The sequence below is a fragment of the Rhinolophus hipposideros genome, assembly GCF_964194185.1.
Source record: "Rhinolophus hipposideros genome assembly, chromosome: 3".
NCBI classification, from domain to species: Eukaryota; Metazoa; Chordata; class Mammalia; order Chiroptera; family Rhinolophidae; genus Rhinolophus; species Rhinolophus hipposideros.
This window is the reverse complement of record NC_138049.1, coordinates 99665158-99679160: the sequence shown is the minus strand read 5'-3', so window position 1 is coordinate 99679160 and position 14003 is coordinate 99665158. Positions and strand designations below refer to the sequence as shown.

The 14003-nt window shown below is 44.0% G+C and overlaps 1 protein-coding gene and 1 long non-coding RNA gene across 2 annotated transcripts in view; one reads left to right on the top strand and one right to left on the bottom strand.

Annotated features, from left to right (window-relative positions):
• The window catches only part of LOC308494928, a 48894-nt gene extending 44326 nt beyond the window's left edge, over nt 1-4568 (top strand). Inside the window, exon 3 of the long non-coding RNA XR_013992964.1 lies at nt 1415-4568. This is a non-coding gene — a long non-coding RNA (uncharacterized lncRNA). The remainder of the gene's footprint in view (nt 1-1414) is intronic.
• Nucleotides 1-14003, bottom strand: part of KIF6 (kinesin family member 6) — a 417374-nt gene that overhangs the window by 118302 nt on the left and 285069 nt on the right. The window lies entirely within an intron of this gene.

The window sequence follows — 14003 nt, the reverse complement described above, 5'->3', positions numbered from 1 at the left end:
TGACGGTGGTGACCTCAGGTGAATGAACAGTAGTGTGATGGCCATAATCCTGGCAGCCAGCACCCTATGTGTCTGCTCAGACAGGCCAAGGTTGAGTGGCCAATGATTCCCATAGTCTGAAGGCAAAGAGGCAAAGCAAGGCCTGGAAGCCTACTGATGCTTCATGGCTGCCTCACGGAGGATGAGACTGAGGTCCTCAGAGAAGGCACACGGAAAGGACTCCACAGGCAGCGGTGGTGTGTGACCCCAGGCTCCATCTCAGCCCTACTCTTGTACATCCCTAATCTGCTTATTTATAGCCCACATCCAGCTCCTTTTGGGTCGTACGAATAGACCAGTTCTCACTTCAGTTTGGAGAGACCCACAAAGTTAACGAACACCTTTATATTTGCTGAAGAGATGTCTCTACCTCCTCTTCCCTCTCAGGATTTAGAAAACAGCCCTTCGTCATATGGCAAGCTTTTGCCTCCAAGCACACATTGTATACAGTAGAAAGAGCAGGGGCAGTGGAGCACACGAGAGACTGAAAGCTCGCTCAGCTAGTGAGATGGTCATCTATTTATTTATTCTCTCAACAACTATTGATCTTAGGCACTGTGCTAGGCATGTGACAGAGATATACATGTGAACAAGAAGGTTAAAGTGTAGGCCCTTGCCCTCAATGAGTTCAAAGTCTAGTAAGGGAGCGAGAACAGTGAGCACTTACAATGGCGTTGCTGCGTGCTGTGAAAAACGCATGTGTCCAGTGTTGGGAAACAGGGAGGGGGAGAGGGCCACCTCTGTTAGGGAGAGGAAGAAGGATTCTGAAGGATGAAGCAGCATTTTCCAGGTGGAGAAAAAGTAGAAGATGCTAGGTGGAGGGGGAAGAGGTGGAGTGTGGGTTAAAAGGACAACTTGATTAATATCCTACCACCCGGTAGGAATGACCTCTGGGCTGACTAAAAAATGAATTTCTTACATATTGTATGCTAAGCACCATACCAAGTGCTTTCTTCCATATAGGCATACTTTAGTTTATTGTGCTTCACTTTTTTTGCACTCTGCAGAGATTGTGTTTTTCACAAAATGAAGCTTTGTGGCAACTCTGCCTTGAACAAGTCTATCATGGTCATTTTTTCCCCCAGAGCATTTGCTCACTTCATGTCTCTGTGTCAAATTTTGTAATTCTAACAATATTTTGAACTTTTTCATCATGGTTATATTTGTTATGGTGATCTGTGACCAGTGATCTGTGCCATTACTATTGTAATTGTTTTGGGGTGCTACGAACAGTGCCATATAAGATTGTGAACTTAATTGATAAATGTTGAATGTGTTCTGATTGTTCCACTGATTCGCCATCTCTCTCTCTCTCTCTCTCTCTCTCTCTCTCTCTCTCTCTCTCTCTCTCTCTTTCTCTCCCCTCCCCCCGAAGTCTTTTCTATTTCCTGAGACACAACAATATTGAAATTAGGCCAACTAATAACCCTACATGGCTTCAAAGTGTTCAAGTGGAAGAGTCACATGTCTGTCACCTTAAATAAAAATTAGAAATTACTAAGCTTAGTGAGGAAGGCATGTCGAAAGCCAAGACAGGCGAAAAGCTAGGTCTTTTGTGCCAAATAGTTAGGGAAGTTGTGAATACAAAGGAAAAGCTCTTGAAGGAAATTCAATGTACTACTCCAGTGAACCTATGAATGATAAGAAAGTGAAAGAGCCTTATTGCTGATATGGAGAAAGTTTTTATAATCTGGATAGAGGATCAAACCAGCCACAACATTCCCTTAAGCCAAAGCCTAATACAGAGAAAGGCCCTAACTCTCTGCAATTCTATGAAGGCAGAGAGAGGTCAGAAAGCTGCAGAAGAAAAGTCTGAAGCTAGAAGAGGTTGGTTTAAGGAAACATGCCATCTCCATAACATAAAATGTAAGGAGAAGAACCAAGTGCTGATGTAGAAGGTGCAGCAAGTTCTCCAGGAGATCTAGGAAAGATAATTCATGAAGGTGGCTGCACTAAACAACAGATTTTCAATGTAGACAAAACAGCCTTGTATTATAAGAAGATGACATCTAGGACTTTCATAGCTAGAGAGAAGTCAATGAATGCCTGGTTTCAAACGTTCAAAGGACAGGCTGACTCTCTTGCTAGGGACTAATGCAGCTGGTGACTTTAAGTTAAAGCCAAAGCTCTTTTGCCATTCTGAAAATCCTAGGGCCCTTAAAATTATGCTAAGTCTCTTCTACCCGTGCACTATAAATAGAACAACAAAGCCTGGATGACAGCACATCTGCTTACAACACGGTTTACTGAATATTTTAAAGGCCACTGTTGAGATCTAGTGCTCAGAAAAAAACAATTGTTTTCAAATATTACTGCTCATTGACAACGCACCTGGTCACCTCAGTGCTCTGATGGAGATGCACAACAAGATCAATGTTGTTTTCATGCTGCTAACACACACAACATCCATTCTGCAGCCCATGGAACAAGGAGTCATTGTGACTTTCACGTCTTATTATTAAAGAACTACATTTTGTAAGGTTATAGCTGCCATAGATAGTGATTCCTTTGATGGATCTGGGCAAAATAAATGGAAAACTTTCTGGAAAGGATTTACCATTACAGATGCCAATAAGAACATTTGTGAATCATGGGGAGAGGTCAAAATATCAACATTAACAGGAGTTTGGAAGAAGTTAATTCCAACCCTCATGGATGACTGAGGGGTTCAAAACTTCAGTGGAGGAAGTAACTGCAGATGTGGTGGGAATAGCAGAGAACTAGAATTAGAAGGGGAGCCTGAAGATGTGAATGAATTGCTGCAATCTCATGATAAAACTTTAATGAAGGAGGCATTGCTTTTTATGAATGAATAAAGAGGTTTCTTGAGATAGAATCTACTCCTGGTGAAGATGCTGTGGAGACTGTTGTAATGACAACACAAGATTTAGAATATTACGTAACTTAGTTGAAAAAGCAGCAGCGGGGTTTGAGATGATTGACTCCAATTTTGAAAAAAGTTCTATTGTGGGTAAAGTGCTATCAAACAGCATCACATGCTACAGAAAAATCATTCATGAAAGGAAGTCAACTGATGAGGCAAACAAAATTGTTGTCTTATTTTAAGAAATTGCCACATCTATCCTAACCTTCATCAACCACCACCCTTATCAGTCAGCCCCCATCAAGGCTGAGGTGAAACCCTCCACCAGCAAAAAGATTACGATTTGCTGAAGGCTCAGATTTTGGTTAGCATTTTTAAGCAATAAAGTATTTTTAAATTAAGGTGTATACATTTTTTTTAGACATAATGCTATTTCACACTTACTAGACTACAGTATAGTATAAATATAACTTTTATATGCACTGGGAAACCAGAAATATTTGTGTGCCTCACTTTATTACGATATTCACTTTATTATGGTGATCTGGAACTCAACCCCTAGTATCTCCAAGGTATGCCTGTATTACTCTAATTAAACTTCTCCATGATCCCTGGTCATAATTTCATTTTACAAATGAAGAAACTGAGACTCAGTAAAGAAATGGTTATAGGAATAAAAATTGCCCAGCATTTAGAGGCCAGTTCTGTTCTTAGATCAGTTTTTCCAGGGGAAGTATGCCTGATAGTGGGGGCAGTTGGTGGGCCTCCAAATGACTTGGTGGTAGTAGATTTACTCATGAGATTGTGCTCTTATTAGTGCCTATCTTGTCCAAAACTTTGATTTTTTTTATAGTATTGCAGAAAAACGAACCATGGATTTTGTTTATGACTTGTATAGTTTACTTAATATGTCAATATGTTGTATTCTTATTTCTAGAATCTGTAAGCCCCATGAGAGCTGGGATTTTTGTCAGTTTTGTTTGCTCCAATATTTCTAGCACCTGGATAGTGTCTGGCACATAGGAAGAACTCAATCACATATCTTTTGAATGAATGAATGAATGTTTTAGATGCTTAATTTTTTCCCTTTGGTATAGCATATTATGAGATTATGGGGGAAGCAAAGCATGTCTCCATTGCTTTCCCTCGCCCTTCCAGAATGTTCCAGGACAGGCTCATTCCCTGTCTAGTTTGATTTTAGAAATTCAATAGCCACTCCCCACTACATGTCACCATGTTTCAAGGCCCACCATTAGAAATAAATTCCAATGCCAAGAAGCTTTCATAAAAATGCAAATACCCTTGAAGGCATCATTATTTTAGGGCCATCAAAGAAAAAGTCCATGATTTGTTGAAAATTAACTAACAGGTCCTGCAAAAGTGAGAGACATAAGATGGTGTCTAAGGCTGGAGCTAGAGTCAGGGGGATTTGAGCTTGAAAGGGAAGGTAAATTGTACCTTCTTCCCAACTTTGTTTAGTCTGCCGGACTCAGCTGCTCACTAAAGTGCAGGCCCTGAGGAGATCTGACTCGCCATTCCCATTTCTAGCTCTTAGTTGTTTTCTTTTAGTGAATGTCAATCATAGGTCCCAGTGTCGAATCCCAGAAAATATGGATGACTCAGAGAAGCCTGGCTTGCTGAGTCAAAGGATTGTTTAAAACTTAAAGGAGAGCAAATAAAGTATCACAGGACGGTATAAAATTTCAAACAAAACAAAGCAAAACCAAAAAAAAAAAAAAGCAAACCCCACAAACCCTAAAGAAGAGGAGTTTCTTAGTGTAAGTCCCCAAAACATGACATTACAATTCTGGGTTGTGAGTTGGGTGGAAAACATTTCCAAGTCCTAAAGGTGTGACATCTTCTGGAGTTTGATACCTATGAAAGAGCACTTAGGTAGAAATGACAATCCACAGGTACTCTCAAAATTACCCTTGGAGTTGGATTTCTGAATAGGCATCCGAAGTTCTTAGGTTCTGGCGTCTTACATAGTTTTTAATTGCCTCCCCACCCCTTTTTTTTTGCCATCCTGAAATTTGGTTCCCTCTTTTGCTAAAGAATACAAATCAGTCCTTTTGGAAGCCCTCCCCACCCCCCTCGCAGGATCCCATGGAAACCAAATGCAAAGGAAAAACATCGGAAGTGGAGAGTTTAATGCCATTGCCTTTGGGCCTGCTGTCTGATTTCCGTTAGTCTGGGGCACGCGGGCCAGAGCTCATTTTCCTGGCTGCTCCCAAACAACCTACTGCTGCTGAAGCTATTGCTTAAACATTGACAAAAGTAAAATGATGGAGAGTGGTGTTATTCATGCTGAAAAATGATTTCCTAGTCCGAGCCAAAACTATATTTTCCTTGGGAAAGACATTTATTCCTGTGGTACCTCTGACTGAAGAAGGAAGGGGAGAAAAGAAGAACAACAGGGAAAGAGGAAAAGTGAGAGAAGGGGTGGATTCCAAAGGGAGAGGGGGTTTGGGACACCCGGGGGCTAAAAGCATGAGAAGGCTCAGAGCTGGGGCGGGGGTCCCTGGGGGCTTACGCTGGGAGGAAGCTGGATATGGCAGATGACTCCACTGTGGCTTGGCAGCAGAAACTTTCAAAACTGAAGGTAAGGGAATGGCTTTGATACAGTGACATGACGAACGCCTACAGTATGTAGGACGTGGGAGTGCATACAGTTATGAGAAGCAACAGGCAGGAAAGGATTGTGTTTTTGTATGGTATCTGACGTAAGGGTGTACGGGCACTGAGATTTCTTAGTAAATATCGCGTTAGGTGACATAAATACAAAAATATCCTCACATAAGCAAGTAGAAGAGAATTCCATCCTTTGGTGTTTGGAGAAGTTACAACGAATGGACCAACAGGAGGGAGAGGAATGAAGAATTTAGATGAGAGGAAGGGACAATCCATCAAGGCAGCGTGAAGCATAGAGGTCAGGAGGGGTATGAGAACCAACGGAAAGGTCAGTGGGTCAGCACTTTTGGGAGTAGTGCAATGGTCCTAGGGGAGGTGATGGCTACAGACGGAAATTCCACGGTGAAGGCTTCTAGAATGGAGAGCAAAGGGTCCACTGACACTGGACTGAAGAAATTCGTGAGATGGGGAGGTGCTAAAGGATCTCGTAAAGAGAAATGGATCATCTCCCACAAAGATTAAGGAACATCTGAGATATTGTATTTACCTTCCTCCCCCCACTGTGGGGAGGATGCTGTCATTTAGGAAGGAAGAGGTTTTAGAAGTTACATAAAAGACAGGGATAACAAATACGTAGCCCCTGTGTTCCCACTTTCCTTCCTCACACGGATGGAAGACGTTGCTAACCAACCACAGCCTCCTTTGCTGTGGAAAGTAATTACAGCACTAGAGTTTGCAGCACAGCTCTTCAGGCAGCCTCTCCCAGGCAACCACCCCTGGTATAGATGGCTCCCAGATTACTTCCCAATTAAATGATGACTGCTGTTACCTTTATCATTCCTGTGCTTTCAGGAAAAAACAGCTGCCTAGTTCCATCACCTTAGGAGCTGACAGGCAGGTGATTATCCCCAGGGAGCAGCATGGTGCCCTAGAGTGCCTGAATCACTGAGAGGGGTCGTCGGGGAGTAGATGCTGAGAAGTCCTCTGTCCATGTTTCTCCACCACCAGGGTGATGGTGGAGAAAGGAAGCCACAGGAAGCAGTGCCATGTACCATGGCTCTGTTTACTTTAAGGGCCAGGAGCAGCTCAGCTACAATTTGAGGGGTTGCTGGGTGGGGACAACAGGGCATAAAATCTGAGGATGAGGGGAAGACAAAACCACTTAGCCACGGCCAAAGTGGCTGCAGATGTGAAGACCAAAGAGTAGATTTTTTGGGGTGACCCAGGACAATTGCCCAACTTACTTCCTGCTTTTGATTGACAACTTCTGGAAGGAGTTGGTGCCCCAAGGCCTTGGGGTTAAAGGCCTATGTTCAAACCAGATGATTCCACCTGAACGAAATTCCTCCGATTGGGACTTGCCTTGGAGTTGCCTAAATTGCCACATGAAAGATGTCAAAGGAGAACCTTTAATTAGTAGATTCTTAGGGCTGGCTTGGACCAGGCTGAAGCATGGCAGGCTTGGCAGAGGCCCCAGGGAGTGGAGTGAAGGAAAAATCTGAAGTGGAAAGCCACAGAAACCTTAGGAGACCCACCCAATGGTGGCACCGCATCTAAATAAATCAAATGGGTTCCTGGCTCCTGGTGCCAGAAATCACACATCCCACCAGCAACTTAACAGGCCCAGCCACGCACACCACGTGGGCTGGGTGGAATTAAGGGGTGGTGTTTGAGGCAGGTTGTGTTCCCGTCTTGTGTTGGTAACCATGCCTGAGTCATCCTCCTGCCCCAGCTGTGTCCTGGATGTTAGCCTGAGCAGGTAAGAAAAGGCCCGGTGTGCCGACCGAGTGACAGGCCCATAGCCTCTAAAAGAATGGCAGCTGCTTGAGGGTAGTTGCCCATTTCCAGCAGTAAATAAAACCTTGAAACAATGATCCTGAAGGTCATCTGCAGAAAACCTTCATTTTCCTAACCCAGCACCCCTGGGGTTTTTATTTTGTGAGTATTCTTACTCAGGACAAAGCACTCATGTGGGTGGCTTACAGAAACCCATAGACAGACGCGGGCATGGAGCTTGGAGAGCAGCCTGGGTGATGTTGGCATTTCTGCGTGTTGGAGTTAACTCAGGAATCTGGAGGCCAGCAACGTTTCCATTACATGGGACAGCATGCCATGGGTCCTGCTGCCAGGCTACACTGGATCTATGGAGCCTTTTCCATCGATTTCAGTCCATAGATATAGCAGCCCTGAAAGAACCTTGGTATCTGATGCCGTGCCCAACATTTGGACCAACCCTGGGAATTTGGGTGGCAGGACATGTGTGTGTCCTAGCCCCTTGAGGGGTAGAGGGCAGTTGACCAAGAGGGCCCCTAAACAGAAAGGCAGCATTCCTTTTCAGCTTAGAAAGAGGCTCCAAATTCTTCATAATCGGAAAAACACATGATTGCTTGAGTTTGAGATGTCTTGACCACTTCCAAAGGCTGTGGTTGTCAAGGTTCTGTCGACTGGCTTCTACCTGGTAAGTTCAGTTCTCATGTCAGCCTGCGCTCTGGGGGCCGTGGCTAAGGCAGTGTTCACATGTCCTGCTGTCTGAAAAATAAGGCAAGTTTTCTATCTAGGCCTAAATTAGGAATGAATTCCACTCTAGTCTCAAATTTACTTTGATACATTTAAAAAAGAGAATTGAAGAATTACATTCTAGCCTAGTAGCAGAAATGCCCCTTCCCTGAAACGCCTGCAGATTTAAACAAAATTCTGTTTCCCCAGCTGGGAAGTAAGCGCAAGGCAAAATGGAGTTTGGATATGCTAGTGTTCATTCCTTGGTTGGGGTGGGGGACAGAGAAGGAAGAGGACAATTGTTTTTTGTGTGCCTTGTACGGTATGTGACAGACACCGTTCCACATTTCAGAAATATTAACTCAATATTCACAACTCTATTGGCAGTGAGGGAAGCTCATGCTTATTGAGAACTTGTATGTGCTAGACGGATTACATATGTTATCTCATTTAATTCTCACGGTGACCCTGTCAACTAGATAGCACTGGGCCATTCTAGAGGTAAGGTAGCTGAAGTTGAAAAAGTTAAAAGTAACCCCAAGACAACAGTTAGTAGAATTGAAAGCCATAACTTGACCCCAGGTTTGTCTGACTCCAAAACCCTACTTTTACATACTGTGTTGCTAAGGGACAAACATTTTCAAAGTAGAAATGATCTCATCAATATCAGCAAACCTCTGAGGTCAGACCTGTGCGGTTAGGAAGTCAGAGATGGCCAAGAGAAAAAGGCAGTTTTGGGAGGGTTGTGATTTGGGAGCGGGCTGAAAATTACGAATGCACACGGCAGCTCAAAAGAGCTAGAGATCTTCATGCATGGGAATCTCGGCACCAGACATCGGACAGGAGCTGCTTCACCTGGGAACCCCGGGGGTGGGGCAAAGATCAGAGGTAAAGGGAGAGTTGGTTGACTTAACTGTCTGCCATTAGGACTTTATTAGTGAGCCAACTATGTCGGGTGCAGTTCAGTAATTATCTTTCCCTAATCTACACTGAGCTTGCACTCAGAAGAGTCTCCACCATAAAATAGTTTATGCACTTAAAATGGTTCTGTTGGACTGAAGCGGCGTGGGATGGTGGGTGTGTACTACAGAGAAGAGAAGAGGTAGGGTCCAGGTCCTAAGAGTGGTCTTTGGCGACAATCTCCCACATGCAAATAAGCAAGCCATGAAAAAGAGGTGAAAAGGATCCTGGAAGCCATCATTTCCCTTCTGACCTCTCTGTGTCCTAACTGCTTCTTTTACAGAAAGCATTTCATTATTTAAATGAAACATTTGTTTCTTCACTCGGGCAGTGAGTCAATTGGTGAAACAGACCATCTGTCACCAAGTACCGAGTATCTATTGACAGACCTCTGGCGAGGTACAGATAAAGAAAAGAAATGGTGTCCTTGACCCTATGGTATAAAGCACTGGGGATATGGGAACGTCAAAGCTTAGAGTGCAAAGCAGGAGAATACTCACAGAGCATAATGCGCTGATGGTAATATGGTACATATAGTGCAGATGATTGTGAGGCAGCAGAAAAAGGGGCATAATCATATTGCAGAAGGACTTTTCAAGGAGTTTCTCCTCAGGGAGGTTTGAGAGGAACTGAGGAGCAGGAGCTGGAGGTAAAAAGATCAGTGTCCTTCCTTGCATAGGGATCAGCAAGGGAAAGCCACAGGGGTGGAGAGGAGACCGCTATGGATAGGTCTGGCGCAGAGATTGATGGGGAAGGCCTCACGGGTCTCCTCTGGGGTGGGGGAATTTGTTCCCTAGTGACCTCTAGGTCCAGACACCGTACTCTTAACTAGTTCCCTGCTTGCCCAGGGCATTCCCAGGCAGAGGACCACCGGTTTTCCACAGGCTTATCAAGCAATTCTCCCTCCCTCAAATGGCTGAAGAAGAATAGTAGCTTTCGAGTGTAACCTCAGGCTTCCCTTCTATTATTCTTGTCCAGTGGCTGGGGAAAGGAAATAGGATTTGTAGTCAGAAGACATGGGTATGAGTGCTGGTTTCACTTATTAGCTGTATGACCTAGGGTCTGCCATTTAAATTGCTCTAAGTCTCAGGCTCTTCATCTGTAAAATGAAGCTAATAAGAATTCCTGTCTCTCAATGTTATTGTGAAGGGTTAATGAGAGGAGGTAGCACTTTGTGCATATCTCCATCTAGGAACTACTAAATACCTTTGCAATGGTGTATTTCTATGACTATCTCACCTACCCACCTTCCCCACCTCTCAGGCCATAAACTCCAAAAGGCATATGACTTTGTCTTACACGTTTGTAGGTTCGTAGCTCTGGCTCCCAGCACAGTGCCTGAAACATAGTAGACACTCCAGACAAGGTCTGTAGACTGAATGAACGAACAAGGATGAGGTATCTCCAGTTAACTTGTTTTTCTTAAAAGCATTGTTAACTATACATATATAAAGATATGTATTTTTCTGTGTATGTTTTACGATAAAAATAAAACAATGTGGCAGCGATGACTCATTTATTTGAATGTCTCTGACAGCATGAATGAATAAATACGGAATACACTATAAAAAGTGAAAGTGTAAAAATGAGTTATTATTGTCATCATAAACAATAACGAGTCATTAAAAACCTACCCACAGCAAGCTGTTTAGCGTGCAAGAGCTACTTTAACCCAGTAGGAGAATTCTTAAGGTAGTTGCAAATTGTGGGTTAGTAATTCAGGGAGACAGAGTGGCTTAAATTGTCAGGCTGGCTCCACTGCTTCTGTGTTCTCTGTTTCCCAACCACACTAACGACCACATATCATTGAGAAGATAAATGCAACAAGACAAGGGCTTCCTCATCTTCCCAACACCATGTTTACTGGTGGCCTCGTTGGCAGTCCGGGCTTTCCTTCCAGTTACAGTGGAGAAAGCACCCACCATCTTATCAAAGGCCAACTCCTCCACCTGGGCGGTGGTTCCCAAACTCCTCTCCTGGCCTTCTTCTCTTCTCCCTTGCCTGAGCAGTCTCCCCCTCTTCCTTGGATTATTTCCATCAGCACAAAGGCTTTACAATCCATGTTGAATTCGTTTGAGTTAGATGTAGATATATTTGAATTGGTTGATACAAAATGGAAGATTAAAACGTTCACGTTCACTGGCTTTGATTTCATTGGTGAAATAAGAGCCACGATCATTATTTAGGTGGGATTGCAGAGTAGAAGCCCTAAGGACACTTAGATATTCAGGGAAGAAAAAAAAAACTATCTTAACAATATCCTGCCTTTACCCCATTAATATTCCAGTTATTTTTCTATTCCTCTGGTCCCTTTTCATATAAAATGCCTCAACAGAGTTGCCTATATTCACCACTTCTATCCTCTCACCTCCCAATCTCTCCTCGATGCACTCCAGTGGAGTTTCATCTCCTCTCCTCCATTGAACCTGTGTTTTCGACATCTCCACTGATGTCAGCATTGCCAAAACCAGTGGTCAGTTTTCTGTTCTTATTTTAGTTAACTGCTCAGTAAATGCTAGAGCAGCGAAGTCATCAACTATTCCACACGCCCCCATCCATGTCCTAGGTCTCCTGCAGTAAGAGAGGTGCATGTAATTGGTTCTGGCCAGCAGGCTATGAGCTGATTGGTGTCATTCCAGCTACAGAGTCTGTGTCAGCCTAGGTCCCTGGGGACTTGGACCAGAGCTCCCTGCCCTCCTGACTCATACTGCTCCTGCAGGGTGAATGAGAAATAACTTCTGGTACCATAGGCTACTGAGATTTACTGTTAATGTATCACCAAAACATAACCTGGTCTATCCTGACCAGTGTGCAGCAGCGTTTGACACAGTTGAACTCCCGTTGGCTTGAAACACTTCCTTTCTTGGCCTTTTGTGATATTACTCCCTTCTGATTTTTCTCCTGCCTTCCTGGCTTCTTCTTCTAACCTCCAGATGTTACAGTGCAGTAGGGTTCAGGCCTGGGCACTCTTCTCTTTCACCAGGTGATTTCATTTAGTCTCACAGCTTTCATATGTATTATACATCAATGGCTCAAAATTTATCTCTTTAGCTCTGACCTCTCCGTTGAGGGCCAGATTGGGACATTTAATTGCCCACTTGAAATCTCGACTTGAATGTCTACTTGGCATCTCAAACTTTACATGCCCCAAACAGAACCCTTAATTTCAAACTCCATTCCAAACTCTACCCCAAGCTGTTTCCCCTAATCGTTTCCACATCAGTAAAAGGTACGATTTGCTTAAGCAAAAACACTCTAGGACTTTTCTATGGTTCCTCAATTCCCACATCAGCTCCACCAGCAGGTCCTGTCAGCAATCCTTTAAGAATATGCCTACACCTCTTTGCTTCTCTTTATCTCCGTTTTTTTCCAACCTTAGTCACGGCTATTTCTTACCTAGAATGCCTCCTAAGTTCTTTGCCAGCTCCCATCTTGCGCTATGATATAGTCTTCACATAGCGAACTGAGTGCTTTTTACAGAACACAATCATGCCACTCCTCTACTTTAAACTCTCCAGTGGACCCCGAAAAAGCCCCCAACCCTTCGGCCTGGCAGGCCTTACATCATCTCTCTCCTCATGCCCCACCCAGGTCTTTGCCCATCCCTTCTCAGCTCACTGGCCTTCTTTCAGCTGCTCAGATATGTCAATTGTATTTCTACCTCTGGGCCTTAATACTTGCTGTTTGTTTCTTTTGTCTGAAATGTTCTTTCTCTGAATCTTTATGACTATCAATACACTACTCACTTCTCAGCTCACATGTCACCTCTATTGGTCCCCAACCCACTGAATGTTTCCTAAACCATTATTCTTTTTCATGTCCTTCCTAGCTTTTGTCACGATCTGAAACTATGTATGTACTATGTATTGTGTAGAGTTAAAACTCCACAAAGGCATATTTGTCTTGTTCACTGCTCCTTCTCCAGTGCTGGGAAGGAAGGAAGAAAGAAAGGGAAGGAGGAGGGGGGTCACAATCCTATTGGAAACAGGTCCCCCGAATAGGTGTCAGATTTGCACCCTCACCCTTGCTGTCCATATGAAGCCTAAACAGCTCTCCTATGAAGATGCCGACTCTCAGATCAGGGCTCTCTGCTCCCCACACTCACAATCAGAATTACAAAAATGCCCCTTCTTCCCCAGAGACCTGGCCAGGGTCAACTTCCACAGGCCCTGGCTAACCCACCCCTTGATTAACCTCGTCACCTCATGCTTTTGCTGTCTATCTCTCTTTCTTGGTTTTCACTATTACGCTTGTTTATTTTCTGCATATTACAACTATACGTAATTATTTCTAAAGGGAGCCACACTAAACTCCACATATAAATGGCAATGGGGCTGTGAGAATAGCTGTTTTTCCTTTTCTTGGCAAGAGCTTCCATTCCTGAGACACGGTAAATGAGAATCTTTGGGTATCTATCACCATTTCAGAATGCCACGGGGTCAGCCAAGTTAATATCTGTGTCTGCTATTTGTATGTCCTCAACAGAGAGAAGAAATTCACCATTATGAACCACTTACATTAAGCCATCCAACCAGGTTTCTGAGGGATTTTTCTTTCACAGACGCATTATCCTATAGGATTCGGAGAGGAGGGGAATACCAAGATGTAGGATTAGGTAAATGCTATGCCTACTGGATCCCAGGATCACAGCAAAATTACAAATAAATTATAAACAATCAACCTTGAGAATCATCTGAAGACTCGATGAACAGAACCCCTATAACTAAGGATATAAAGAAGAGGCCACCTCAACACTGGTAGGAGAGGCGGAGACATGAAACGGGCTGACCCCAAACCCACAGGTAGTGACTGAACACTGGGAGGGACACCACAGTGGTGGAGGTCCTCCCTGAGGAGTGAGGAGTCCCAGCCTCACACTGGGCTCCCCAGCTTAGGGGTCCTGTGCTGGGAAGAGGAGTTCCCACAACATCTGGCCGTGAAAATCAGCGAGGACTCTGTCTCCCCATCCTGGTGAGATGGAAGGCACTGGAAACCCAGACTCCCTCTTAAGGAGCCCTCATAAAGATTCAGTCACTTGCAAACACTTACCTGG